Raw genomic sequence first — 11,022 nt, forward strand, 5'->3', positions numbered from 1 at the left:
CTTCCTGAATGCTGGCATTAAAGATGTGTGCCATTATGCCCAGCTTTTAGAGTCTTCTTACACTGATGCATATGTAATGTCCAGACCTATCAGTTGTACTTAGCAGTTAAAATATGTAAAATTGCACTGACTTTTAGTTATTTAACGAGATTTTTAATCTCACCCAGGGGTTTAAGGAAAAACTGCCTGTTACTGTTTGTGTGTCCTCTTCATGCTTAGGCTGAGTCTCAAAGGGGATAGGCTGGCTTTGGGACATGTTATGGTTGGAATGTGAAGTGCCCCCTACAGGTTCCTGTTTGGGAACATTTGGTCTCAGTCTGGCCATGCTTTTTTGGGAGGTTATGGAATCTTTTTGGATACTGCACTTAGCTGACAGATGAAAGTCTACAGCAGTGGTTCTCAACCTGTGGGCCTGAGGCTCCCACTGCAGGCTGTGAATGCTGTCACCCTGGACGGTGTCCTCTCTAAAGAGATCCTTCCTCCTCAGGTGTCTGTCACAGCAGCTAGGAAAGGACATAATCTAGGAAGAGATTAGGTTTTGAGGACTGAGCCCTTAGAGCCGCCTTGCTCCCTCCATACCACAAGGGAGCAGTAGGGAGGCGCCATGCGAGAAAACAGGCTCTCAGTAGACTCTTAGTAGACACTGAACACTTCTAACTACTTCTCTTACTCACGAAGCTTTACTAATAGTGCTCAATTTTCCTCAAAGTCTCTAATGTCTTCTGGCACAGTTACTTATTTGCTAGCGTATGCCTCTATCTGCCCCGTTTGAATAGGTATGGCTTGGTTCATTGGGAGTAGCACTATTAGGGGGTGTGGCTTTGTGGGAGGAGGCGTGGCCTTGTGGGAGGAAGTGCGCCACTGTGGGCGTGGGCTTTGAGGTCTCATATGCTCAAGCTGCACTCGGTGTGGTACACGGTCTCCTTCTGCTGCCCGAGGATCTAGATGTAGAATCTCAGCTCCTTCTGCAGCACTGTGTCTGCCTGCCTGCCACCAGGTTTCTGGCCTTGCCGATAATGGACTAAACCTCTAAACTGTAAGCCGGCCCCAGTGAAATGTTTCCCTTTACAAGGGTTGCTGTGGTCTTCTTGGTGTCTCTTCACAGCAATAAAACCCTAGGATAGTAACATCAGGATCATTTCTCGTTCATTAAGATGCTGAGAGGCTAAAGAGAGTCGACTCCAGGTGAGATGGTCCATGGAAGGCAGGGTAGTGTTTCACATTTGACATAGTACATGCGACTAGTTATGGATGGCCTTGACACCCTACAGAGGATGAACTGAGGGTCAGAAGTCATTCAGTAACTGAGGGCACATGTATGCCAGGCACAGTGCCTGGCACCAGGGCTACAAGCATGAATGAAGCAGAGCTCTTACCTTCCTGTGGATGCTGAGCTCCTGCCGGTGAAGGGAGCATGAGCCACGGGCCTCGCAGAATGTGTGAATACACTTTGGTAACGGGAGGGAGACCCAAGCACCAAGATAAGGAATAATATGCTTCTTGTTGGGGGTGGGCGGGGTGGGGCGTTTGAAAAGCTTTTTGCAGAGGATGGTTTATGAATGAGGCCTTCCAAGATGAATAGGGCTTTTCCAGGTGCGGAGGAGGAGATAAGAGCGCATCAGGAAGGGGAACGCAAGGGAGAGGCTGGGAGACACGTTCCGAGTTGTCAGCGCTTTGAGAGCAGGCTGGACTGTCCCAACATATGCTAATGTTAGTATAAAAGTGGTTTGGCTAAAGAGCTGGATGAATAGACCTAATTTTCTCAGTGAATGAACTTCTGCTCTATCTCCAAGAGTCCGTGGAAGTTTTCTCTGGCTTGTATGGGTCCTTCCAGGCTTTGTGTGCCTTTCCTTAATTCGCCTTGCTACTGGAAAGGACCATGGCAGCTGCCTGTGCAAGTGGAGACAAGGCGAGGTACACACACGCTGGCCAGTGTGCCTGCTCCCTGTGCTGAATGTGGGCTTGGGGGCTATTCTGAAAGGCTTTTCCCACAAGGGCACGGATTGGGGAAACGGTATTGAATTTAAACTGGCTTATGCCCGCAGTCCATTGTCCTTGGGAAGCTGGCGTGGGTCTTTGCCTGATTCCCAATCTGCACAGACCCGGGTCTCTGGGTAACACCAAGCACAGCTCCTGAGAATCTGTTACCCCCAAATGAGGACGGCGCCCCATAGGTGTAAGGGTTCCTACTGAGTCTTATATAGGCTCTTTCCTTTAGAGACTGGAGAGACCTGTGCCTTCAGCCAAGTGAGGAAGCCATTGGTGAGGAGGGTGCCCACCCCGATACATGCACACATGACCCCCTCCCCAAAGATTCCAGTGAAGGGCCTAGGGTCTAGAGCTGGAACACTCTCTGCCCCTGGGGTGTCTGGACTGGTTTTCTGTAGGATGAGGCCCAGGACCAGGTCTCATTTTTCCTTCTTGAATCGAATCAGGCAAGATGCACTTTGTGGATGGTGTTATTTTACGTGACAGCAGGGACCTGACTGGATGAGGCAGGAACCAGGGACTCTGAAATTCCCACAGAGGAAAAGCCCCCTAGCGAAAACAGATCCTGGAAAAGTGGGCTTCTTTTGAGAAGAACTGGGGAGTAGGCCATCTTGGATCAAAGTGAATGCAATTAAGATTCAGCCTGATCCAACTTAAGAGTTAACTATCTCCTACCTTCCCCTATACGTGTCATCATGACACGTTTATCTTTTTCACGTATCAGGGCACTCATCTCTTATGTTTTTCCATGTCTAAAATGTTAGCTCCTGTTTGTTCGCTGTCATCACTCACCAGAAATGGTTTGTAGACACTCAGTAGATGCTTGCTGAGTGGATGAGTGAAGGACATCATTTCTGATGTTATGTGTTCTGTCTAGAAAGGTGTTACAGTACCAGAGATTAGACTGAAGAATCAGATGTTTGAGCTGCACTCTGGGGCCAGTGTGACCCAAAGTTCCCAAACTGCTAATTACAAAAAAAAAAGTTCCCCTTTATAGAGTAAAATGCTTGGCATGGGGTTTGCAACATCGAGTGCTGTTAGTTGTTTTTGGTTTTGTTTTGCTTTGTTTTCCCAACTTGATACAAACTTTGGTCATCTGGGAAGAGGAAATCTCAACTGAGAAAACACCTCTGTCAGACTGGCATGTAGGCAAGTTTGTGGCACATTTTCTAGACTAATGGCTGATGGCAGTAGGGTGGACTCAGCTGACTGTGGATGATGCCATCCCTGGGCTGTATAAGAAAGCAGGCTGAGCAAGCCATGAGGAACAAGCCAGTAAGCAGCTCTCCTCCATGGCCTCTGCATCAGCTCCTGCCTTCAGATCTCTCTTGGCTTTCTGCTCTGACGACTGTAAGTTGAAATAAGCCTGTCCTCCCCAAGCTGCTGTTGGTCATGGTGTTTATTGCAGTAATAGAAAGAAAACCAGGACAGTCAGTGAGAGTAGTTGCTGTGGCTTATCCCTGGGTGTGGACACACTGTATGCATACACTGCAGGGTTGAGAGGACTTCAGTGAAACCCGTGTAGCAAGTGGGTGGGGAGGGGATGTGGCCACTGCACTGTCCCAGATGAGCACATCTACAGCATGACAGAGACCTGGGAAGCCTTAGCCATTCAGTTCTGCTTCTGACCCAAATCAGCGAGGCAACGGAAGGAAGGCCCTTGGTGGTGAGGGCGCTCACTGACATGGCACCAGAAGAAAGGATGTCCCCGAGTGTCTCTTGCTCCCAGCAGCTCTTGTTCACTGTCTACAGCTGAGAGCGAGGCCTTTCATCAGAGGGGATGCAGCAGTGGGCACCCTGGTTAGGGATGCTGGTGAGCGTCACTTATTCTCATTTCGAGTCCGGGTCACGTCCTGGAGGAAGCATCCTCGCCATTTGCCTGCTGTCAGCTCCAATTTCATGCTTCTCTCTGCCGTGCTATCTAAATTAAATCTCTGCTTCGCTTGGGAGCCCTCTGGCTTTTAGGTCCTATTTTTGGAGTAGTATTCAAGGTTTGAAGCTATTGAAAAGGAGGCTGCAGGGCTCCTGCCACCGTCTGGGCTTCCCAGACGCTCCTTGTTCTGCACATTCAGCCAGACCTGCGTGGCTCTGGGGCTCCTTTTCCCTCTTTCCTGCTGTGGAGAAATTGTTCAGACATTAGTGGGTGTCTTGATGCCCAAGCGCTGACCCAGCAGGAGTTCTGGTACCCCCACCCCCACCCCCACAGGCTCTGAGGCCACGGCCCCAATAACAACAGTGCCCGTCTTTCAGGCTTCTTTTAGGATGAGTAGATGGACGCTCGACAAAGGGAGAGGGGGAGGAGTGAACAAGAAAACAAGGATTGGTGCAAGTCAGAGGGTCGGGTTGAGAGAGTGGAGAAATGGATCAGGTTGGGTAGAGAGAGAGCAGGAAAATAGATCAGGTTGTGTAGAGAGAAAGAGAGCAGAGAGAGAGAGAGAGAGAGAGAGAGAGAGAGAGAGAAGTGGATCAGGAGGGGTTACAGTAGTTACAATGATTGAGGTCCTGTGGCCCCGTGGGCTCCCGATCATTGTTACGATGCAGGCAAGACTACATGGAATGAGAGAAACCCTGGTTTTGATTGTTGTACTTTCAGACATGCGCTCTTGGATACCCATAGGGTGGGATAATGATGGTGTTTACCTCATGGTGTTCTTACATGGCTTGAGTGAGTTAATGAATGCAAAGATCTTGGTCTTGAACCTGGTGTGTCAAAAAGACCCAATCATTGATAGTTAGTTACTACTGCTGTTGTGCATTGTATATAATCAGTCAGGATTCAGGGAATCCAAGAGATTTGGAAATGGATCTGAATCAAGGATGATTTATTGAGGGCCAGGTGTTGCAGGTGGTGTATTTTGCCTCTAAGTTAGTTATCTGAAGGGGACAGGGACTGCCAAAGTTTATCTGAGGAAGACATTCAGGGTTTTTTTTTTTTTTTGAGTCTGTTAAGATACAAAAGTAATAGCTTTGTGAGCATTTTTGAAGAGCCTACAATTTTCTCCCAGGTTTCAGTCTATTTCTATAAACTCAGAAGAAGAAAGCAATGTCTGATGTCTGTGTTACTGCAGGCAAAAACATCTTTTATAAACAAACCATGGCTGGGTAGCAGCTTCAGATGCATTGACAGCCCGAGGCTACAACTCTCCCTGTTTATTAAATTAAATAGGCCCAATCTAGGTCAGGACATTAGCAAATGGAGATCTAGCATCGTCAGATTTCTTTAGATCCCTGAGCTCAGAGGGAGAGAAAAGAATTTATCAGGCAAAGCCTGGCAGGGGGTTTCTGGGGGTAGGGGTGGGGGCTCTGATACTTTTAAAATAGAAAAAATATTAAGAAGTAACCACATAGACCCTGCAAAAAGAGGAACCAAATACTACTCACTTTAGTAGTATGTTAAAATGGGTTTTTAGTTTAAAAAAAAAAGATGCTGGTGTTTATTTAACTGATTCTCATGGACCTTCAAAATTGGGGTTTCAAGAACCTTAGAGATTTAATGGAAACAGAACTACTAACAGGTCCCAGGACTGCGCCGCTGACAAACAGGACACCCAGCCTCCTCTCGGTCTCTCTCTAAGACTCAAATCTATCCTCCACTTGGGTTGCTGGGGTCTTTCTTTCTATTGCCTTTCTCCTTTCTTTCCTCCCAATCTTTATCTTTGCCTTTTTCTCCATCGAGTATTTATCTTCCAAATCCTTCAGAATCCAGTTTCCACGTGGCTGCTTTGTGAGCCACTTTTAGTGCTTGCTAGGTTTAATTGCGGAAATAATTATGCATTCTCCAAACTGTTATTGCAGAGTGTAGAAGGGTGAGTATCTGCGTATAGCACTTGATGGATGATAAACAGGTTTCTATCAATCAAGCCACATAGTCTGAACTGACATGAAGATGCCCCTTGGGAGTGACTGAGCTTTATTTAATATTTTTTCCAGTTGAACCTGCCACCTCTTTCTCTTTCATATTTCTTCAGATGCAATCAAGGCCCATCAGTAACTTTAAAATGTGTAAATCAAACGTTGCTTTTTTGCAAGCATTTGCTTTGAAGTAATGCAGCCCACAAAAAGCGCATGCATTTCCTTAACTAACAGTAGATATTTTCAAGTGCAGAAGGCTTTTATCGAGTGGACCCTTCTGAAACACTCGATAGTGCTCTGGACTGGATGTCTGTGTCCCCACATGAACATTCAAATCTGGAAGTCCTAACTCCTTAGGATATGGGTCTTGGGAGGTAAATAGGTCATGAGGGTTGGGCCCTCATGAATGAGATTAGTACTTATGACAAAACAGAACAAGAACAAGCAGATCTTGGTGTCCTATTTGAGGATGTCATGCAATGATCACTTCTGACCCAGGAAATGCGCTCAACCGGACACTAACTTGACAATGCACAGATCCTGAATTTTGAGCATGCAGAACTTTAACAGACAAATCTCTTCCCTGGTTTCTAAAGTCACCGGGTGTGGTGGCTTGGATCAGGTAAAATTACACAGACTACCACACACATAAGACCAAATTAGAGGCCTTTATTCGCCAGCAACCGAGAGCAGGCTCTTGCCCTCAATGAACTCTTAGCACCCAAGCTCGGGGATAGAGTATTTTTAAAGGCAAACCCCACAATTACATCATTGGTAGGTATAGGTTAGGGGAACCTGTTAACATTGTTTTGACTATATATTCAGCAGAAATGGTGGTCACACACCTGGGTTATGCCATGGTCGTAGTTATGGAAAGCCCTGCATGTGTTACCAAGACAGACAGTGTGTAGGGGCTGAAAAGCACCTGCACAGACACAAAATAGGATGAGAATGACCTACACAGAGTTTAAGTTTGAATCTTGGTCCCCAGTTGCTGGAATTGTTTGGGAAGGATTACAAGCATGTCCTTGTTGAAGGAGGTGTGTCACTGGCTTTGACGGCTCAAAAGACTCTTGCCCTTGCCAATGTGGTTTTCTCTGTCTTCTGCTTGTGGAACAAGATGTGAGCTCTCAGCTGTTGTTGCCCTGTGCCTTTGCCTCACCACCATGGACTCTAACCTCTGAAACTGTCAGCCCAGTGAAATGCTCTTTTATAAGTTGGCTTGGAGCCTGGGGGCAGGGGGCGCACACTTTTAGTCCCAGCACTTGGGAGGTGGAGGCAGTCGGAACTCCAGTGAGTTTCAGGCCAGCCTGGTCTACAAAGCAAGTTCCAGGACAGCAAGGACTACACAGAGAAACCCTGTCTTGAAAAAAATAGAACAACAACAACAAAAAGACCAAACAAAGACACCTAATTGGTAGTAATTTGTTACAGCACCTCAGATGAGCTGAGAAAGAACATTGGTACCAGAAAGCCACTTAGACAAACACCTAAAATTAATGAATGGCTTCAGACTTGGCCAATGAGGAGAGATTGGAAGCCTTTTGAGAGGAGGTGTGCTAATTGTTGTGTAGCCGTTTCCTCTGTGATTGAATGTCCTGGGGAAGCTGCATGAGCCAGAAGGTAAATAACTCAAATTTCAGGAAGTCCCTGAAACTGACCAGATTCACTAGGTCTCTCCCAACCAGAGATAATGACTGCTCAGTCTCTCTCAGACCAGGAAGAGGTTTAGACCAGCTGAGTCATTTGGCAAGGACACTCTCCATACTGTTCAACTGCCTGCAGGCTGTGTGCAGTGTGTTCCAGGTTTTCAACTTTTGTGGGGGGTCAACTGTGCTGAGGTGGGCTATGGTGATGCAGCTGTTTTTGAATCATATTTGCTCCTGTCAGTATTCCCTCATGCCTATTCTTGTAAATAAAACTCACTGGCTCACTAAGTTGGACTTTGGTGGTATCTGTACTTTGGTCTGTTGTGTGCTTCCAGTCTAGGGTGAGTAGACATGTGTGTTGCATCTCCCTGGCTACAACATAACACTAATAAATGCCAACGTTGCCATTAAGATTTTTTTGTTTGTTTGGGTTTGGTTTTTTTGTTTTCTGTTGTTTTGTTTTTGTTTTTGTTTTTGTTTTTTTTTTGAGACAGGGTTTCTCTGTGTAGCCCTGGCTGTTCTGGAACTTGTTCTGCAGATCTGCCTACCTCTGCCTCCCAAGTGCTGAGGTGTTTTGAAGGGGAGTTTGGTAAGGTCTAGAGAGAAAAGGGAAAGTTTCCATCCTCCAAAGAATATATAAACAAACACAAGTAGAGTGTAGTTAGACATGGGGATGGTAAAGGCATCTCTTATGTTGTCTCATAAGGAAATTAAGCACTTGCTACTGTGCAAATATTATCCCTCCAAATTCATGAGCTGGAAACTTAAACCTCCATGCAGCAGTGACGGGAGGTGTGTCCTGTGGAAGGGGATTAGTATTCCTGTAAGCAGGGCTGGTGGGCTGGGAATGCCTCCTGAAGTCTTCTGACATGTGAAAACATGACAGTCTTCCCTTTCAAAGGGCACAGTTTTTTTTCAGCAAGTACAAAAGTAACTAAAAGGACATGAGATGGCTCAGTAGATAAAGGAATTTGTTGCTAACCCTGATGGCCTGAGTTCATTCCTGGAAACCCACACAGTAGAAACAGAGAAAGGACCCCCACAAGTCTTTCTCTGACCTCCAAAGCATGTGCCATTGCATGTGAACACACACACACACACATACAGAGAGAAAGAGGGAAAGAGAGAGAGCGAGAGAGAGAGAGAGAGAGAGAGAGAAGAGATGATAGAGCATAAAAAAAACACCCAACAACAACAAAAATCCCCCCTCAAAAAACAAAGGTAGGAGGAGAGAAGAACAGAGAGAGAGAGATCTGTCTAGGCCACTTGAGGCAAATGCGACAAGATTTGTGTCAAGCTGGAGTTCCCACAGAGAAGTCAACAGAAAGCAAAATGCTGGGCAAGCGAGCTACCAGAAGCTTGAAACCTGCAAAGCCAGGACAGCGATTCACAGAAGACATCCACGACAAAGTACACAGGTAGAACAGAAAGACTAACCTTGACCTGGGGTTGGGCACCCCTGCCCCGGAGTACATAGACTTATGGGGCCTTTTCAGCAGTCAGGTAGGACTGTGAAAAGACATGGGCCACAGAGCTGGGCCAGAACCTCTCAGAACTGGGAAGCCAGTTCTAGTGCCAGGCACAGCAGGCTGCAGTGCAGTCTTTGGGCTTGACCTGGGCCAAGTCATTAAAGCTAGCCCTTCTAAGACCACCAAGGGTGGGGAGACGCTCAGAAGTCTGTGGTAGCTTCAATATGAGGAGGCTGGATGGTTCATGGTGACTGCCTATGGGTTATGGAAGGCACTGTCCCATCCATGCTGCTGTGTGTTTAGCTCCTTTGGTGAATGCTAAATTGAAGTGATGAGCGCTCTTTGTACTGCACTGGGCAGCTAATGCCTCTTTCTTTGTATACCCTTAGCGTCCCCAAACCAGCTGATGCCTACTTGGATGAGGGGTCCTGCCAATCCTCTTCGTGATTGGTCTTTGGGATTCTAAGAACTATGAGAGATGGATTTCTGCTTTCCCCGGGCTACACAGATGTCTTGTTCTGACACCACAAAATGACGGAGACATTGCTTATCAGTCTGGACATGAGCTTGCGATGCAAAACTCCACCTCTATTTGGCATCCCAGCATCCACTTAGGTTTTATTGTTTGTTTCAGAAATGTGATAAGCTCCCACCCAGGCTTTTCAGAATCTCACAGAAATGTAGCACTGACTAGGAGAAATTCAACTAACTCAGAATTCAGCAATGATTAGTGTATGCTGGGCAGGAGAAAGAAAATTAGGCAGCATTTATTCCATTAACAGGAGGAGGTTCCATTTAAGACCAAAATGAAACAAATAAAACATGTCAGGGGCAGGTAGATCAACCATAGGCAGAGACTGCTCTTTCAAAAGCAGTTCTCATCAGTGAGATCTTCAGATGGAGGTTGAAAGCTGAGTCGCCTGGTAAGACATTCCACAGGGCAGTGGTCTGGGAGAGGATGTCAAGGTCTTTCACTAGGGAGCAGTAAGTTCAAGTGATCTTCCAGGCTAAGAAACACGTGAGGAATTTGCCATAGGAAATGGAATATGGATTTATATGAATTGGTTATGTTAGGGAGAGAGCCAAGAGTTGCCTTTGCGTTTGTTTTCTGGAGTCACGCTCCAGTTGCCAGATACCATAACCTTATCGAGCTGTTCCCCAGACCCTGGAAATGGAGAGCAGTACCTCCAGTGGCTGCTCAAGAAACGTGGACTACTGAGGAGACAGGAATCGGGATAAGGATGGTCCTCTGCCCCAGGGTAAATCTGTGTTAGCAGGGAATAAATGTGTGATAGCAGCCCCAAAGCCTCTAACAGGATAGAATGAAAAAAAGATGGAGTAAGTTACCAGAAGTGTATCTCCCTAGCCTAGGAGAGATGAAGAAGAGCTGTAGAGTGATTTCTGTCCTGGAAGTGTGGTTCGGACTGCAGGGCCATCTTTATGAGCAGCCCTGGAGAATGTCTGTGAAGGGATCCAGGCTTCTCCCACCATTGACTTGGGAGAGGTGTCAGGAACTCCCCCTGAGACCAGAATCCTAACAGAGTTCTAGAATGCCAGGAAAGAAAAGTCATCTCCTTATTGCTGCATGCGTTTTAAAGAGCTAGGAAATATTTGATTTGCATATGAGTTTAGCACTGGTGTTAGCTAGTAATCACTCCAGTTATTTGAACACACTGAGTATCTATTATATACGAGAAATGAGGCTTGAACAGAAGAATCTAAGGATGAATGAGGTCTAGTGCTTTATTTCCCAGGGCTCAAAAACTCAGTGGGAAATGTCACTTAAGCAGATAGAGCTGATATCTTAGATAAACATTGTACATATTGGTATTTGGCAATTGCCCTAAGGCCAACTTTGGACCGAGGCTGAGAGTTTCATTGGAAAAGGATACTTTAATTGGCTAGAGTCTTGTTCTAAATGTCAATAAAAAGCAATAAGCACTAACAATATTTATTTGTTTTCCCCTTGTTGCCATAATATAATACCCTGACGAAAATCAATTCAAGGCAGAAGGCATACAGTGCATCATGGAGGGGAAAACAAGGCAGCAGGAGCTTAAAGC

The 11,022-nt window shown here is 46.2% G+C and overlaps 1 long non-coding RNA gene across 1 annotated transcript; it reads right to left on the minus strand.

Annotated features, from left to right (window-relative positions):
* Window positions 1-9,707: 9,707 nt before the first annotated feature.
* On the minus strand, window positions 9,708-10,471 carry LOC121142658. The gene is made up of 2 exons (XR_005879679.1): window positions 10,307-10,471; window positions 9,708-9,966 (listed from the first exon to the last, which is right to left on the minus strand). It is a non-coding gene; the product is annotated as an uncharacterized LOC121142658 (long non-coding RNA).
* Between the last annotated feature and the right edge of the window lie 551 nt (window positions 10,472-11,022).

The sequence above is a fragment of the Mesocricetus auratus genome, unplaced genomic scaffold (assembly GCF_017639785.1).
Source record: "Mesocricetus auratus isolate SY011 unplaced genomic scaffold, BCM_Maur_2.0 Super-Scaffold_100010, whole genome shotgun sequence".
Classification (NCBI taxonomy): domain Eukaryota; kingdom Metazoa; phylum Chordata; class Mammalia; order Rodentia; family Cricetidae; genus Mesocricetus; species Mesocricetus auratus.